Here is a 20,224-nt window from a genome sequence, read left to right as displayed (position 1 = left end):
CTACCAGACTTCTGCCAAGTCCATTTCCTATTACACAGGTAGGATCAGGTCACTGTTTTTGGAACCTGAAAGCAACAGGAATATCCTTTAAATCCTTAGCATGGCACTCAGGGCCCTCAGAAATTGGTAGGAATGTGGCTGATGGAAAGAATTTGATGTATATTTGTTGAATGACTAGCTTCAACTTCCCTTCCTAATCTCTCCGACTCCACCCAAGTTCCATCATAGCAAGAAAACTCATTCTTCCTAAACATTCATGCACTTTCACATCTGTTTTTGTTGTTCATACCCAGAAAGTATGTACCCAGAAAGTACCCAGAAAGTCCTAACCCAGCATTTCCACCAACTCAGTCTTCAAGGCTACATTATACGGTCTGCCAATTCATCCACAGTTCCCCAGTAGAAATTAACCATTGCTTTACTATTTAAATTCTCTTTGGACTTTTAAACTAACCCATGTTATTATATCACATCTTATGTTACCTTTATTTCTCCATTTTATTTCCAAGCTATTTCAGAATTTTTACGTTAGAATTGCTAGAGTATTTATAATTTATTTATCCATTCCTTATGTTGTTAACTCCCTGTATATACTCATGATAGGCACTTAATGAGTGGTTATTGAATAAATAAACCAAAGGAAGGTCCACACAGCTGTTCTCAGACTGATTCAGGCAGTGGAGCCCTTGAAAATTATACTATTCTTTGCTAAACTTTATAAAATATTGTTTAAAAAGTTTTAAATGAAAAATATACACCATTATGATACATTGAAATTAGTAGCTTGAAAGCCTTGAGTAAAAGAAACAAAAACAATTAAAGAGGAAAAATTAGAAAAGCAAATGTTAATGGAGAAATTTTTCCCCAGTGATTTCATCTTTCTCTGATCAGGAAGTGGCTCTCATTATAGTGTTAGGATTAGGACACCCAGGTTTCGTGTTCCTGGATTGAGAGTCACGGGTCCCACCTATATGATTTTTGTGATTGCTGCCATTCTGAAGTGAGGGAAAATGTTGGTAAGTTGAGAAAATTAGCATCCACACCAACCTACAAGATAAATAAATCTCATGGAATGATTACCCTTTCAAAAGAGTTGGTACTTTTTTTTACTGGCCTTTAGGCTTCAAGCGCTTTAATGCTACTACACATCACCATAAATAACCTACCAAATCATAGCAGATCAACATGGGCAACTAAAGGTCTTTGAAAACTGATGAACTTAACATTTTTCTTAAATCAGTCTTAACTCTGAAGACACAAGTCAGGCAGAAAGTGGTCCTGGCATAGACCAGAGAAGCACAAATACTGCAGAGCTGTTTCAAACACCAGCTCACCGTCACTTTGACCACTGTAAAGATGGCTTCCAGAAATAGCCAGTTCAGTTGGGCCTCACGGGAACGAGGGCTTCATAGTGTCATGTCAAACAACTGCCTCAGAATCCGCTCCTCTTTTCTAGGGCCTTTCCTTCAGAATGTACTGTGAGGATCGGTCCAAACTCACAGCCCAAAGGGCTACAGGGCCACACATATGTTGGGCATTTAGTTGGAGGCAGGACCTCAGGAATGAACAAACTTAAAGCTGGAATTAATTTTAGAGACTATCCTGTCAGCTCTTATCAGATGCATCTAATTCAACCTCTATTTGAATAGTCCCAGTAAGAAGGACATCATTGCTTTAACAATTTTGAAGAACTTTAAATAGTAAGATATTATCTAATATCTAATAGTTAATATTAGATATATTAATATAACAGTCCACATTAACTTCCTGGCCTCTGCTCTTATGCTGGTTGTCCCATCAGTCTCTCTTTCTGATGACCGTCTGGTGGTGTGACTCATCCGTCTCAGTCTGGGTCAGTGCCTGATTTATTAGCAATCACTTACTAAATGTTACTGAATGAATGAATAGACAAATACATGAATTTCAAAGACCTTTTTTCTCTTGGATAATTAGTGTATTTCCCCATCAAAGCCCTTAGCTGTCATCCATCTGGGCATGAAGCAAGGTAGGAACTTTAATTTTCCAAACATAGACCCATGAGGGCAGGAATCTTTGTCTATTTTGTTCACTGATGCATCTCAAATGTCTTGAATGGTGCCAGACATTATAGGTATTCAACAAATACTTAACATAGATAAATAACAAAATACCATTCTTCCCCATGCCCATTCTTTGTTTGTTAATAACACAATATACCGAATCTCTCCACACTTTGCAGAGAGTTTAATCTAAAATTGATGTTATTTAGTTCCTTCCAAAATCTCACTGAGATAATTTACTTTTAAAGGCTGAAGGACACACTAACCATTTATTTCTCCTCTGGAGTTGCTTAGTTCTCTCCCAGTATAAGTTGAACAGCAGAAAGCTAGTACTAGACTACATTATTTTTACACCCCGTATAAATGTCTTCTCAGAAAAAGAATCAGCATAATACCATCTGCTTCTAAGTAAATTTAGAATATGAAATGGTCATAGGAAAAATGTGTTTAAAACTTGTGCAAAATTGCCATTGCAGTGATTTTCCAATTAAGTTGTTAATTGGAAACCCACAAAATAAATTTCTCTTAAAGTAATGTGCTAAAATTTTTTTGGCTTGCCTAGAAAATGGCATGCTTCATTTATCAGACAATAAAAGTTATATATGCCATTGTGTTTTGTTTTGTGACTTATTTCTTATTTCACTGAGGAAATAGATGGTTTCAGAAAAGAATGACAGCCTTCGACCACCAAATCTAGCCATCCATTGCATCAGCACCCTCATTCTTGGCCCTTCTTCTTGTTAAAGGTATGAACCAATTCCTTTCTTTAAGACACTCACTTCCTTTACCTTGAAAACCACCCTCTTTTTTAAAAAAAATTTAATTGAAGTGTAGGTAATTTACAGTGTTAGTTTCAAGTGTACAGCAAAATGATGCAATTATGTATATACATATTTTTTTCTTTTCAGATTATTTTCCATCATATGCTATTATAAGAAATTGAATATAGTTATCTGTACTGGACAGTAGGTCCTTGTTGTTTATCTATTTTATATATAGTAATGTGTGCCTGTTAGTCCCCAACCCCTAATTTATCCATCCCCACCCCTTCCCCTCTGATAATCATAGTTTGTTTTCTGTGTCTGTGAGTCTCTTTGTGGTTTGTAGGTGGAATTTATATCATTTTTTTAGATGCCACATATAATTGACATCATATGATACGTGTCTTTCTGTTTGACTTACTTCACTTAATATGATAGTCTCTAGGCCCATCCATGTCACTGCAAATGGCATTATTTCATTCTTTTTATGGCTGAGTAGTACTCCATTGCATACATATGGTATGGAGATATATATATATATATATATATATGTATATATATATATATATATATATATATACATACCACATCTTCTTTATTCAATTATCTATTGATGAACATTTAGGTTGTTTCCATGTCTTGGCTATTGTAAATAGTGCTGCTATGAACATTGGGGTACATGTGTCTTTTTTTTTTTTTTGAAAACCACACTGTTGTCTACTCAAAGACTTTATGTCTGTCATTATTACCTTTCTCTTATGCATCACCAATGATTCCCTCTCTACTGGTTATTTCCATACCCAGGAAAACAAGCTGAAATATCTCCTATGTTAAAAAGAAAAAACAATATATATATATATGTTAAACCCTTCAGTGTTCTCCTTCAGTCCTGCTCCATATCTCTGATCTCCATTCTCCAAGTCCTTAAACAGTTGTCTACACTTGACATTTTTTTAACATTATTTTCTCTCCTTAACCTTCTTCAATCAGACTTTTATCCCAATTACTCCTCATCATCATATCCAATGGATCTCTCTAGACCTCTCAGCAACATATACGTATCTGATATCCTTTTTTTTTGAAACAAGCTAGTCCTTTGACCTTAGGGAGGCTACTGTCTCTTGATGTGTTCCTGTATCTTTGACCATTCCTTCTCCATTTCCTCTTTTGGAGCTTCTTTCTTTCTTAGCTGCAAATGTTGAAGAACCCCTAAACTTGTCCCCTGTCTTCTTTATCCCCCATTTACATGATCTTCTTTTTTTAAAGTGAATTTTTTTGGAGGGAGATAATTAGGTTTTTATTTATTTTTTATTATTTTTTTAGTGGTGGTGCTGGGGGTTGAACCCAGGACCTTGTGCATGCTAAGCATGTGCTTTACCACTGAGCTCTACCTTCCCTCTTCCCATTCTCTCCTTAAGTGTTCTCATCCTGTCCCACAGTTTTAAACACTACATGCTGATGACTCCAGAGTTTTACATCTGAGCCATCCCTCCTCTAAACTTCAGACTAGTATATTCTACTGCCCACCAACCATCTCTTCTTGGATGTCTAATAGAAAAGCTTAGCATGTCAACCAAACTTTTGTTGGATAAATGATTCATAACTAGAGATGACTGGCCTATATCCAAAGACTAAGCTTGCACACAATGTCAGTGGAGTCAGGGAAATACTGGCGTTTCAGAAACAGCAAAGTTGTGCTAAGCTGAAGCCATATTAAACCAACAGACTAGATTCCAGTATTTATTCTTCATATGCCAACATTAAAACATGATTTGCTTAGCAGAGCAACTGAGACTTAAAATGGACTTTTACGAATAACAGAACTGCTGTGAACTGTTGACTTAATACACAAATGCCCTCAAACAAAGCTTAGAAAACATGCGTAAAATTAGAGCTGGCTAGAGGCCCAGAGGCTTTATAATCCAGTAATCCTTCCTATTTGAAAGTTTGTTTCAGTTATAACGGTATAGTAGATGAAGTGAATTCCTTGCTCTACCTACATTTTTCCTCTGGGGCATTCTACCATCACACCTGCTATCTCTAAACATCTGAACTAGGAGTCTATGTTCTGATCATTTCCCTGCTGAAAATACCACCATGAAAAATCCTCCTCAGGGTCAGTCTTCACAGGTGGCCAGGAGGTCACCAAAGGCTGCTCACCTCTTCCCTTCCTGCCCTGTCACTGACCACTGACTCCTATCAGTGCACTGCCCCGTGTGTCTCCTAAGGTCATAAGTAAAATGATCATCTCAGCAGGGTTCATAGGAAAAAAAAAAAAAAAAAGCCAGATTCCTCAAATCTTCCCCTTCCAGGTGGCGTTTTTACTTTTGACCTTGGTCTTCTGGAGGCAATGCCCCTTGCCTTTCCTGCGTAACTCAAGGCCATGAGGATAAGCAACCACGGGGGACAGGTACATAACACCAGTCAGGATAATCACTCAAGCTGGCAGGGTCTCATTAACTCTCAGGCAAAGAGAGTCTACATAAGCCTCCACCTGATGTCGAAAGAAAGCAGAAACATCAAGAATCGATTTTAATCAGTGGTTACAACCAAAAGTGAAGACTAAGATAGAAATAATGGCATCAAGTCCTCTGGAAACAATGCACTCTAAAAGTCTTTGCAAGGGCTAGGCACTTCTCCAACTGAAATACCTGTGCAACCTGAGTCTGAGGGACTTTCCGGCACTGATTTTGCACATTCCAAAGAATCACTGCCTTACACCACATAAGCAGAGTCAGAAAACAAGAGCTCCTGAATGATAAATGCCCTATCTGAATTGCTATCTGTAGAATATATCAACCACCCGAGCACAAAATAATAAATCTTAAGATTTTTCCGGAGGTCAGAATGAGGGGAACATGAATTTAAGAGTGGTTTTTTTTTTTTTTTTGCTACTTTGAATTTCTCAAAACTGCTATAAATTATCTAAGTCTCATATAATTAATAGGCTTTCTCAGAGTTTATAAGCTTTCAACATGGTCTTTTCAGCTCCTATTAAAGAAGGGTTAACAAATAAATTAAACATCTTTAAAACTGTGGTAGCTTAAGGGTGTTTCTTTGTGTTTCCATAGATTCTTGAAGGGCAAAAATAGCTGACTAAAAATACTCAACAGGAATTTTTGTTTTAGAGACTTGACCAATATTATAGGGAGCAAATTCTGACAATAGTTTTACCACAAAGAATGAGATTTAAATGAGCATGTTGAGTTAGGGCTATACTTATGATGCTTGCGCCCAACCCCATGCCAAGTTCTATACTATAGGTTGGTGGTGGTGTCTGTGGTGGTGGTGTTTTATTGTTGTCGTTGCTTTTCCTGTTGTTCTGTCATTGTTGCTGTTTCGTCACAGCTCTGTAATTTTTGAAATTGGCTCTGGGAATGGTTGCCACTAAGTCTAGAGACATAACAATTGATGGGAAAAATACTTTAAGGAGTAAGTATAATCACTTCACTCAAATGGCCTAAAAAGCAACCAGTAACTTTTGGCCCATCTGAAATATTCACACAGGAGATCCCGGGAGATACGGGAAAATCTATCTTTTAATAATATCCGAGAAGTATGTAAAATGTTTATGTAGAAAGTCCTAAGATTTTGACAGGGGAAAATAAGAAGACCCTTGTGTAAATGGTTTTGCTTGGAAATCCAGAGGTGCCAGGGATGGAAAGATATAGATGGAAGGCTAGGAGTTCTCTTATTAGTACTACTGTACTTTCCAGCTAATGTTGTATGTTCACCTGAAGGATTTATATTTATGTTGAATATCAATATAAACCAAATCAGTTTTTCTCTTGGCAACCCAGATGCGAAACGTTTTCTCTACCAAGAGCCCCCAGGAAGGCTAAATTCATTGAATTACAGATATGTTCTTCCTTCACCTGCTTTGTCCTTCAGACTGAGCAAGACCCAATCAGTCCTCTAGTCCACTTGGTGTTCAGGTGTAGTGAAGGAGAAACTGGCCAGTGATCTGTGCTTACAGTTCAAATAATTACTGAATTGAAAGCTAAGTTACAGCCTCACTCATTGTCCACCAAAGCAGATGACTTAGAGCTGTGCAGATGATCCTCGAGTGGCTAGCCATGCTGGGCTTGGTGGGTTCATTTAAGGCACTGGCCGCTCAGGGAACGTTTATAAAATCCAGAGATCTACTCATCTGTCGTTTGCCCAGAATCTCATTGCACCTGACATTTCAGTAGATTTAAAAGCCTTGAGGGAGACCGAATGCTTACACTAGCTGATATTTACTTTTAAAAAGTCATAGCTGTGTTCATGCTCCCTTATTGCTGCACACTGGATAACAGCCTTGTGAAAAGCAGTGAAATCAGATAAAAAAAAAAACGACACTTAGTCAGTGTTGTGTCAGGGACCCAGCAGCCCAGCAGCCCAGAGCTGCCAAAACACATCTGCTTTGTTTTGTGACACATGGTGAGGCCAAAGGGAGACACCAATTTTCAGGTTCATCTTCTGGGGTTAGAGCCAAGTCCATACAGGTCTGAGCATGGCCATAACCACCTAGGATGAATCGAGGGCCACACACAGGAAGCTTACTTCTTCAGGCTCTGGAATCAAATGACCTGAGCTTTGGATCCTGGCTCCAATACTCATCGCTCTGTGACCCGGGAAAAGTGGCTTAACCTCTCTAAACCTCCATTCTTTTCATTCAAAGGAATTCAATGCTTACCTTAGAATTATTATGAAAGCTACATAAGAAAATATGTGTGCAAAGAAACACTCAAAAATGTTTATCATTATTAAAAATAATAAAATTAAATAAAAATGAATATAAATTTTTAATGCAAATTTTGCCTGCCAGGCTTTTAGCAATAATTACGGAAAGCTAGAGGTCATCTTGCAAGAACTAAACTCTATGTCCATTAACCAGCAATTCTCCATCTTCTACCCCCTCAGCTCCTGGCAACCACCATTCTACTTCCTGCCTCTATAAGTTTAACTACTTTAGATACTTCACATAAGTAGAATCACATGGTACTTGCCTTTTTGCAACTGGCTCATTTCAACTAGCATACAGTCTTCCAGGTTTACCCATACTGTAGCATATGACAGTATTTCCCTCTTTTTTAAGGCTAAATAATATTCCATTATATGTATATACCACTTTTTCTTTATCCATTTATCTGTTGAAAGAATAAAAGTCCCTTGTTAGAGGGAGTGAATTTCTTTAAATGGAAGTCACTGGGGTTTTTGCTCAATACATGGATTTTCTTATTGTTGATGAGGATCATTTCATAAGCTAAAGCTCTGTAATGTTGGGGAGGACCAAAGTGTTAAGAAAATGCCTCTCTGAGGATGTGGCATTCAAGTTGAGACTTGCATGAAGAAACGGGAGCCACACTATCTGGGGGAAGAGTACTCCAAGTGCAAAAAAAAGGCATGTCCAAAGTCTGAGATGACGGTGAGGTATTTGGTGTCAGAAAGTAGGTGCATGCCTGGAGCAGCAGCCAAAAGAGACCTCACTGTGCCCACGTGGTCCTGGATTGTCTGACCCCCTTCACTGTCTGACCTCATCACTTGCTACTCTGCCCTGCATCCTCCACGCAGCAGCTCTCACGTCCTTACAGTCCTATTACTTTCGGTGTGCTTCAGCCTTAGGACCATTCTGTGGGCTCTTCTTTCTTTCTGGAATGCTCTTCTGTTCATATTTGCCTGTCCAACTCTCTCTTTCCTTCAAGTCTGTGTTCAAATTTCACCTGACTCCCCTGCTTGAAAACGTATCACACACTGTCTCCCACCAACTCACCTCCACACCCCCTACTTTTCCCTTTCCACTTATCTCCCAATGCACGATTTGGCTTGCATATAGTTACTGCTTATTGCCTCTTCCTCCAACAGAGGATAAGCTCCTTGAGAGAAGACTTTTGTTTTGTTCACTGATGTATCCCAAGTATCCAGGACTTTCCCAGGCAAATAGTAGCTGTTCAAATAAATATTTTTTGAATGATATAGCAGAAGAGAAGGAAAGAAAGATTCCTCTTCCCAATGCTTTTTTCTTACCATGGAACTAGTGTATATGTTTTCGCCCTGCAACACCACATCTGCCTCCAATCCCTGGAGTCTGGTTTGTATTTTAGAGCCTATGTCCTGAATATTAGACTTGACTATAATTACAATAGATTGCCCTGAGAAGAGGCCAAATCCCATTGTAGCCACTTTCAGGGACTGTCCCACTTATTTCATTGCCCTAGAATTGTAATATGCAGAATGCTACTGGGGGAAAAAAAGTAGGTCATTGGTTAAGAACTGGAAATACTTTAGTTGTTGGTGTTATTAAGCTGGGATGTTTTGTTGTGATAATACTGATTGTGAGAGAACTTAAACTATTTTTCTTGACTTAAAATTTTTCCTTTGGGGTAGCTATTCCTAGCACAGATGCTAGTGTCTGTCAAAATGTATACAAAACCTGAACACTGAAGTTCTGAGTTTAAATACAAGCTGTAGCTGTATTCGTTGCTTCTCATAGCTCCATGTGGCTTCTCTCTTTGACTTTTCTAACGTACAGGATATGTATTTCCTAGAGGAACAGGCCATTTTTTATCTGCCTATCACATCAATGGGGTAGGGCAAATCAGAAGGGTAGATACTTCATTATTGTAAGATTTAACACTAAGATCAGTCTTGATAACATTTTACCCAAAATTCCCTGAGGAAGCCAGGAAGAAAATTCTACAGATTTTTTTTTTTTTTTATGTGTGTTGAGGTTGGGGCAAGGGTTAGCATAAAATACATTTATAAAAGCTTACTTCTGTGTATATGTTGATCGTCAGGGCTAATCCGGAAAACAGATTCCCATGATCCTTAAGAACTAGAATAAAATGTCAGCACACGGCACACATTCTCCAGATTGGAAATATCTGTGTTGTCCAAGTTCTCACTTTGTCCCATAATCAAAGGGGCAGCTCCTGAAACACTGGGGTCTTTCAAAAGCATACCAGGCTTTTTTGAAATAATAATGCAAGGTGTCCTGAATTTAGGATGTCCTAAGTATTTTTGACTCTTTGAGGGTGTAGGGCTAATTTTCCGTCATAGTTGACCCCAATTATTTTGATCATATAGATTAATTTAAAAATAAAAAGTTTTGTTTAAAATAGACCATAAATTATTATTTTGCATACTTTTAAGAAAGAAAAACTATTTGCTAACTAAGCTAAGACCAATATTTTCTCATTATTGAGGATATTTATACTTGTATAATTATTTATCATATATCATTCTTATGCACATATTTGTATATAGGTGAAATAAATGTAAGCAAGGTAAATTAAGATATTTCTAAACTGTCTTTTCATTCAGATTTCAATCTTTTGAATAAATTTTCAACTTAGAGCATTGGTGACAAACACTCTCAAGGAGTTCACTACTATTTCTGGATTTCCTGCTATTCTGACATCTATTACAAGAGCTTTGTTATTGGTACTTTCTTCATCTTACCAAGTTGTCAACTAAAAGTTTTTAGACAACTAAAACTCAGGTCCTCTGTCAAACAGTCTAGACATAATTTGTTGACAGCAGCCCCGAGGGACTACCATTGTTTTTACACTCTACTAGGCATTATAACCAAGTTTGCTCATCTGCAGGTAGTGAAAACTGTATCTTTTGATTGACAGCAATCGTAAAAGACTATCATTGAATGCATCCTGTATTCAAAGATATTGAAATGTTAAAAAAAAAAAAAGTGTGTGTTTGAATGAATGAAATACAGTAATTCTTCTATCATTCTGTACTTCCTAACCACTTAAATGGCAAGATGGGAATAAAAGATCCTGAAAAGAATCAACATTCTAGGAAATATTTCTTGACTTTAAAAAATTTAAGTAAATTTGGCATGGCCATAATCACCCAAGCTCATACTTCATTGTATACAAATTCAATACTAATGCTTTGGAATCTGCTTTCTCAAAATTGCAAGTCTCAAAGCACTTGCATTCATTTTCTGAACTTCAGTGTTGATGAAAACTGAGAAAATGAAGAAGCAATAAAAGAGCTTATAAATCCTTACCAAATAATGACAAGTCTTAGCCTATTAAGTTTCTATTAACCAAATCACCTCCAGCACAGCAGTAACAATGAATTTCAATTTCAGCTCAAATTTTTTAGTAGTCACCTCAAATCCACTTTAGAAGTAGGTGAGAATAAATTTTAAATAAATTAAAAGGGTTTTATCACATTTCTTCATAACATTCTTTGGAAATTTAAGATTACATTTTGTATTACTAAAATCCCAACTGCTTTTCTATTAAATGTGATCAGTTTTAGGAAATAAGTACTAACATTTTTATCACAATTCTTGATCTCGACTGAATTGGCAAATGGAATTTGGAGGCAAGGGACATATTATTCATGTGGAAAATTTTCCTTGAGACCTAAAATGTTGTACCATTTATTGGAGTTCTTGGAAACAAATGGAAAATATTTACCAGTCCATGATTTTTAGTAGCCTGCCTTCCCCAAAGGAGTAGGCAGGTGGTAAATAAAGCAAAAGCCATATTCCTTTCCACTCAACCTGGCACAAAATGTACTGCTATTTAGATGAGCAATAATATTTGAGTATTTCCTCACTCAAACTTGTAAATTATGAACAGTACCAAGTAGCAAACAAAATCACAGTGCTGCGTGGAATTAAAGCTGCTTGTCCTCAACTCACTACAGGTACCTTATATTCTCTTGTTAATCCTTCCACACCCTCTCTGTGTGTGAAGAATGGTTTTTTTTGTTGTTGTTTTTCATCGGATGTGTCAATGAGCCATCTTACTATGTCATTAACCAAACAGCTAAGGAATATTGGAATTGCACAGAAAATGAAACTCAGGTGGTAGTAATTACCACGTCTAATAAACCCACACAATACTTTTATACATTGAATATTTAACAGTTACAGGGCACAATATTAGATTCTGAAAACATTGCATGGTAATTTCCCTTTTCCTATGGATGAGAATGCTAAAATCTTCTGAACTACAGAAGCCCAAAGGAAAGCTAAGCTATGCTTGGTCATGGACTTTAAAGCTACAAGAGACTAAAAGATTTTGTCCATTTCTCTTATCTTACAGGTAAGGAAACTGAAGCTCCAGGAAGCTGAATGTTGCCCAAGATGATATGGTTGGAAAACTGAAACCCAAGGCAAGTCTCTGGGCTCCCAAGCCAATATCCTGCCCCTTCTCCATATAGAATATGTGATGCGAGAGCCTCAGAGATGTGTTCATTGCTAGACTTCAATTTCTTTAGAGGCCTAACTTGACTCATCTAGAAAAAAAGTCTAAAACTGAAAATCTGAGTACATTGGATGCCTAAATGCTGAGAGTCAGACTGCATCTGAATCAAATTATTCCTAAAAAAACAATTAACATTAATTCAGCACTCACTAGTAGAACTAAAGCTCATTACTGACATTAATTAGCAATCCCACACATTATCCCTTTGAGGTAAGTTAAGCATTATTAGCTTTACAGAACTGATGAGGGATCCAGCTCTACATACATTTTATATGTTTGTTGTCAAGTGCCAGAGTTCCTAAAACTCAGAAATGCGCCCCCAATCTAATCACTCCTAGGACCACAGTGGGACTCTAAGAGCGCTAATTTTCAAATCTGGTTTTCAGTTTACACTGATGCCATGGAGCTTAGCCACCATTAACTTTCTGTTAGCCATCATGTCCAGCTCATTGCCTGCAAAGCCAGTCAATCAACAGGTATCTATTCATCCCCCGCTGATGCCATCCTGTGTGGGCGCTGGTCAAGAGGGAACCAGACAAACTGAGCCCTGCCTGCCTGTGGAGCTTCCCATGCAGCCCTGCCTCCACCATTTGTCAAACTTTTCTTGACGCTAGCTTATGACTAAGAGAGATAATAAGGTGGGAAAAAACTTTTTATGGCCTATGATTATCTCCAATCTTGGCCACAAAGCATCCAACCAAGATTTCCGACACACCTACTAAGTGCATTTCCCTATACAATGTACTAGGAATTAAGCAGCCTCTTCCAGGTGGCTGACGGCTTGGTGGTCAGCCTTCTGCCAGGAGTTTACTTAAAACAAGGTTCGAAATCAGACTAAACAAGGCAGTTGGCTTGCACTGAAGATGGAAGCTCATAGTTAGTAAATGTTTACTACATTCTAGGAAATTTAAATAGATGATTTTATTTTATTTTCACAACCCTATGAGATAGGTATTATTGACACCATTTTATAAATGGAGAAGCTGAAGTACAGAAGTGAAATAACTTACCCTAGTGCAGAGCCAGGATTCAAAACCAAGCCTGTCTGCTACCAAAGTCCATGTTCTTATCCACTGCTGCTGTGGTCCCAGTGACAAAGACAACAGAAGTAAGAAGAGGGATGTACCCCACCTTCACTTGCAGCTCCTTTACCAAAATCTGACTAGGTCTCTCTTAGCTAAAACCAAGAGATGAATAATAGTAGCAGTCAGGTCTAGTCCTGTCACCCTAAACAACATAGAGATTAATTCTAGGAACTGTTAAAACTGAAGAGAAACCAGATGAAGATTGTGATGATATGTTACTACGAAGGCCAAAAAAGATGAGAAGACCTGTTGTTCATAACAGTTTTCATAAACCTGCCAAATATTCTAAGTGAGGCACTGAACCTCTGTATATGAGCTTCATAGTTGTCAGTAAAAGCCACAGGATTTTAAAATTAATGTCATCTTTTTTCTAAGCTTTGAATTATTAAACAATTTATTGAGTGCATATTGTGGTTCACACAGTGGTTAAGAGCCTTGGCTTTACAATCCAGCTTTGCCACTTTCCATCCGAGTGGCCTGCTGTGCCTTAGTTAGCCACTCTGAACCTCAGTTTTCTCATCTAGAATGAGTATTCAATCCATCATTATCAGGATTGTTGTGTGGATTAAAGAAATGATTTATATAAAGCAGTGAGCACATAATCTGCATTCAATAAATGTTACTATTATTATTAGTCATTGCATACCCATGTATAAAATGTTACAGAGTGATGCAAGAAACTATTAGAGGAAGTCCTTTCCATCAAGGGATCTATAATTTATTTGAGACCTACAGACACATCAGTGTGCAAACTATATGAGACAACTTATAGGGAAGTGCTAAGCAGTGTAAGTACTGTGGACCAGCACTTGTCAGACTTTAATGTGCACACTGATCCCCAGGGGGTCTTGTTAAAAGGCAGTTGCTGATTCAGCAGGTCTGAAGTGGAGCCTGAGGGTCTGCATTTCTAACAAGCTCTCTTGTGATGCTCCTTGTTAATGGTTCATGGACCACACTTTGAATAGTGATGCTGTCATGTTTAGAGGTGGGAGAGGGCTACCCAGTAAGGGCTGGAGCAGTAGCCTTAGAAGAGGGATGAAAATGAGCTAGGGCTTGAAAGATAAATGGGACATGGACACCTTAAAAAGATATAGGTGAGCTCCTAGGCACAGGAATGCCATGGTGGGAAGGCAGGAAGATAAGTGGAACAATAAGGAAACACTCAGTTGGTTGACAAAGTCTCTACTCTTGTCCCCTGTATGGGGTGTATCATGGCAGTGTCTTCCATCTCAGACAGTAGCTCTCAGTGCTCACTAGGTACCAGAACCAGAATTGTGGGCAACCTACAGAATACAGATAGCTGAGATTCTGATTTATCTGGCCTGACTTAATCAAACTTCAGGAGTTCATATTCCAAATATGGAGGGAAAAATATTGCACACAACCAATAAGTAACCACACATCATGAAAATCAGCAGTGCTGCTACCTTCACAAGTACCATCAATATCTCAGAATCTCTTAAGTAGTTAATGAATTCTGAGCTATGGGGAAATTGAGGCAAATTGTATCTTGTGGTTTACCCTTGTCTGCATGGCACATTAGTGCTGCATAAATAACTTTGAGAAGATTTATTAATGCCAAATTTATGATTTTTGATTTCTAATCATCTATGTTTCTGTAGATGCTAGCTTAATTATTATTTAATACATTCTTTCAGTAACTTTCAGGAGTTTTTACTACACCATTCAATATTAATTTTTTTTTAATTCTTAAATATAGAATCACCATTTTTCCTTTGCTAGTCTGGAAGGATGTCAACTCTTTCCACAATTTCTCAGAAATACTGGCTTGTTGCTCCATAGTTCTTGGAAAAATCCAGGAAACGGGTCACAAGACCCTGCTGATTTGAATGCCCCAGGTTTTCCAGATACTCTGAAAGGAGTTCATTCCTTCTTATAATTTATTATTCCTTCAAAACCAAATCAGTCCCCAAACAATAATTCATCTTTGATCTTTCTGTAGAGGATAAATTAAAGAAGATATTAAGTGTGCCTACCTTTAAATCACCTTCTATAATTAGATTTCCCTTCCTCAATGTGAGAGATGTAAATTTTATATAATTACTCTCTTCCATTTAATAATTTAAATAACTTTGTGTGTCTTTAATGTCCCCTACAAAATGATCTCCTGTTTAGCTGGAGCTCTCCTAAAATAGCACAATTTCCATGACCCATGAAAGACATTGAATACATATTTCCCAATACATTTTCTTGGATAATGTTTCTCGCTAGTCTTTTTAGTTCTGCAAGATGAATGAGACAATAGGGACAATGTAGGGAGAGAAAGAGACTGAATATTGAGAGAGAAGGAGGCAAGGGAGCAGGGAGGGTGGGGGGAAGGAGAAAGAAAGAAGGAGAGAGAGAAGAGAAAGAGAAAGAAAGAAAGAAAGAAAGAAAGAAAGAAAGAAAGAAAGAAAGAAAGAAAGAAAGAAAGAACGGAAAGAAGGAAGGAAGGAAGGAAGAGAGGGAGGGAGGGAGGAAGGAAGGGAAGAAGGAAGGAAGGAAGGGAGGGAGGAAGGAAGGAAGGAAGGAAGGAAGGAAGGAAGGAAGGAAGGAGAAAGAAAGATCAAACTCCCTATGTTGTTTGAGAAGAATGGATTTGGGGAGAAATCTTGAGTAAAATATTTCAGCAGGAAAATAAACATATACTACCAAATTATACCTACATTATTGCTAGAGATACCATTTGCCTTTCTGACTTTAAACAGGGTTAACAGCTATTACTTCTTTAAGTTTCTTACAAAATGAATGTGAACGTATAGGACACTATAAGACTAGAAGATGTTTAATAGGAGCCTCTAAGTAGAAGAGGTAGAGTCTAAATGTGGCTTCTAATGTACCAAAAAAGAAAACCCAAAAAACCTCTTCTATGAGGAAATATACTGTTGTAGTTCTTGAATCAGCATTTCCGCAAAAATATAAGAACTTAAATTTGGAGACAAACATTAACAAATGGCTTCATACTACCTTGGTCCATTCAGGCTGCTATAACAAAATACCACAGATTAGGTAGTTTATAAACAACAGACATTAATTGCTCACAGTTCTGGAGGCTAGGATTCTGAGATCACAGTTCTGGAGGCTGGAATTCTGAGACAAGATGCCAGCATATTCAGATAAGGGCCCTCTTCTGCGTTGAAGACTTCTTGTTGTATCCCCACATGGTGGAAGGGAAAAGCCAGTCTCTTTTCTTCGAACACTGATCCCATTCATAAGGGCTGTTCTCTCATGACCTAATTACCTTCCAAAGGTGCCACCTCCTAATGCCATCACTTTGGACATTAGGTTTTCAACCTATGAGGGTTGTTTTTATTTGGGAGGGGGAGGAGCACAAATACTCAGACCATAGCACATATACACAAAATTTTAGAAGATCTTTAAATCTTCCAAAACATTAATTTTTCTCCATTTCAAAGGAGAAGTGGTAGAAGAAAAGAGTTACCTTAAAAATAGTAGCAATATGTAACAATGAGTGCTTACCATGTCCCAGGTGCTGTGCGTCCTGCTTTACACGTGTCATCCCATTTGACCTTCACAACAGCCACATGAGACTGGTATTATTTATTCTCATTTTAGAGATACATAAAATGAGTCTTACTAGAGACGTTGAACAACCTGACCAAGATCAAATATTCCATGGAAGCAGAATTTGATCCCCAGCAAGCCTAGAGCCTGTGATCTTAGCCAATCTGTTACATAAAATATATAGACGGAAGTCACAAACCTTATATTTCAAATACTTTTGTGCATGATACTTATTTCTTTATATGTCCTTCAAGGAGGAGACACAAATAAAATCTATCCAAATGATAGTGCGTATCCATTTGGAAAAGCACGAATCAATGACAAAGATAAAGCTTTGTTCATATGAGTTCATATCAAAACTATTAATCAAAACAAAGGCCTAAGGTCATTTTGTTTGAAGTTCACCTTTCTATTAGTGAAAGACTAAAATGTCCTCTAAGACAAATTTAGAATTCCTAGAACAGCCTGACCTTTAATATTCGTGTCATAACACAAATGTACTTTTGGTGTCATTATCGTATTATCATTGGTATATTTCCGTTATTCATCCTTCTCTGTTCATTAATCAGCAAACATCCTGTGAACAGCTAAATTTATACAGAAATATAAATAGGATGGAGTTCATTGGTTATTCATCAAAATATCAAGAGATCCATGGGGAGAAAATTACGTTACAAGAACTGTAGCTTGAGGAGCAAACTTTCACAGTTGTTATCATTTTAACTCAATTTTTATTTTCTTTCTCTTGGGTAGATAATTAAGAGCTTAAAAAGAAAAATAAAGAGTTCAAAAGAACAGTGAATTGTTTCATCATATTCAACAACTAGAGACTTTTGAGATACAACAGAAATAAGATATTATCTAATAGTAATAACTTTGTTGGCTATGTTTTGTTTTTGAGTGCTTGCCATGTACTAAATCCCTTACATGAATTATTATTAATTTGGGTTTCCCAGAAGCAGACAATAAAACAAAGATTCATTTGCAAGGTGTAGGAAAAACTGGAAAGGAGGTAGAACAATGAGAGGGGAAGGGAAAATGTGCATTATCAAGCCAGTTACCACTGTAGAAGATGGAAGATTAATCTTGCAGGAAAGGCATTATAAAACACATGCCTCCCAGTCATCCTGCCTGAAGGATGAGGGAGCTGAGGTATTTATACACCAATTCCCTTCAGTCATTATTTGTGAGCTGCTCCTTGGGCATGAATTCCACAGCACCTCAGAGCTGCAGGCTTCCACAGCTTCAGAGATAGCCTCAGGCAAGGAGATGAAGACAGAAAGGTGATATACAGGCATGAAATAAGGAGTCTCAAGAGCTTTAGGTAGTTCATGTGCACATCAGCTACAGATGATCTAATTTAACTTCTTGCAGTAATCTCAATAACTATGAGTTTAATGGAATCTTTATCCCCATTTTAAAGATGAGGACATTGAGGCTCAGAGACGTTGAACAACTTATCTGTGGCCACACAGCAAATAAAAGACAAAGTTTGCTTCAAAGTAAGTAATCTGACTCCAGAGCCTGTAATCTTAGATATTACTCTGTACATTCTTCCAACAGTTATTGTCTGAGAAGTTAACTCCACCAACTCCTCAAGGAAAAGATATGTCTATATCATGTTTTCACCAGCGAAGAAGATCTGGTAGAGACTAACTTCCAATGCCTTCCATCATGAAAGTACTAAGATTTTTCTTTCCTAGCACAATTTTCTGGCACTTAGTAAGTACTGAATAAATGATGAATGAATGAATGAATAACTCTGTAAAGTTAGCCTTAAATCCATGTGTACATAACCCATATTTCCAAAGAATCCTCCTAGTTTCCAGTTTAAAAGGAGGTCACATAAATTCCACTTTTTAGCCATATTTTGCTGACTATTCTTCCCATTTGCAGGTTCATAACTTTCTACAAAGCACCCCCAAGTACTAATAAAAAGCCTCCAGGAAATTCCTTACATCACTCCAAGACTATTCCATTCTCAGACTGTTTCCTTCAGCCCATACCTTCATCTGCTGAATCTTCCACATCCACTGGCCACCATTACTTCTTCCAGCCATTTCAAACCTCCCACCAGATGCCACCACTAAAGCATGGCAGCCCCACAGTATCAGGCTGCGTGGTGTTTGTGTGGAAGCAGGCAAGAACAGAAGCGGCACTGCCTTGTTTGCCGATATCTTGTGTGGAGTAGTTGGTACAAATACTTCTCTGGGTATTTACTGTTTTCTCTTTCCCCAGGACCTAGATAGGGGTCCATAGGGAACTGGGCCAAAGGGGAACATACTAGGCTGGTCCTGTGATCACTCAGAATCTGTTTCAGGGCTGAGCTTGGGCTACTTGACTCCCTGAACATGCATCCCCTCCCTAAGGGCTTCCTGTCCTTCCAAGTTTGGGGATGCTCAGCAATCACTTTGTCCTTGTCTAACCCCAATGTTATAGTAATATTCCAGCTGAGTCTCCTGGTTCTCCATTTATACTTGGTTGAATGCGTAGGGTTAATATTTTATGCATGATTTACATGTGCAACATTGTATATAAGATTAGTAATATAACCTAATAATGTTATTTCTGGCTGACATTTTCCTCAGTCCCTCTCTAACCTTCTAATGTCATTCACTATATCTACAAATATACTCAGTATGTGTGCATTACTGAGACTCAAATTTTTTAAGTTTAAATATCTATTTTCAAAATTTGCCTAGAACCTATATTATGAGACCTGCCAAACTCACAGATTTTGTTTTCTTGACCTAATAATCTGATACCAAGAGAGTTCTAATGAAAGACACAAGAAAGATTATACTTTAGTCCAAAGGAATGAGTCTAATGTGAAGCTTCAGGCTTGAGGCAAGTATGTGGGGGTGACATTTTGGGCAGAAGAACTTTCCCTGACATTTCTCAAAGGTGTAGCTAAACTCCAACTATTAAGTGAAACTTAGTGAATTAAAAATCCTTTCTTAAATGTTGACCTTTTCAAATCAAATGACGATCTGCTTTTTAAGTGATGCTCTTTAAGTGCCACAAGTTAAAGAACAATCACAAGAAGTTTCTGGCTTCAGAAAGATTATTCTCCCAAACTCAAAAGTCCAGGAGGAGTCTTGCACTTCCACCGAGGTTTAATCCAGCAGGTGAAATGATGTAATTCAAAGATCTGGTTTTCTCCTGTCATTTCACCATATCAGTTGTGGAGTGAGCTTCGTCCTTAGGTTGGCTCTCCTCACAGTAATGAAATGGATGAACTGATTCCAGACTTCACATCCTCATGTCACTAATCGAGGTGTTCTGGGATGAACTATGTCCCTCCAAAATTCACATGTTGAAGCCCTAACCCCCAGTACCTCAGAGTATGATGGTACTTAAAGGTAGGCTCTTTAAAGAGGAAATGAGGTTAAAATAAGGCTATTTATGGTGGGCCCTCATCCAACCTAACTGTTGTCCTTAAAAGAAGAGGAAATTTGGACACACAGGAGACACCAGGGGTGAGTACACACAGTAGAAAGACCATGCGAGGACACTGCAGGAAGGCGGCCGTCTGCAAGCAAAGGCAAGAGGCCTCAGTAGAAATCAAACCTGATAACACCTGGATTTTG

Source organism: Camelus ferus, chromosome 5, assembly GCF_009834535.1.
Source record: "Camelus ferus isolate YT-003-E chromosome 5, BCGSAC_Cfer_1.0, whole genome shotgun sequence".
In the NCBI taxonomy this organism is placed as follows: Eukaryota; Metazoa; Chordata; class Mammalia; order Artiodactyla; family Camelidae; genus Camelus; species Camelus ferus.
This window is presented reverse-complemented; position numbering follows the sequence as displayed.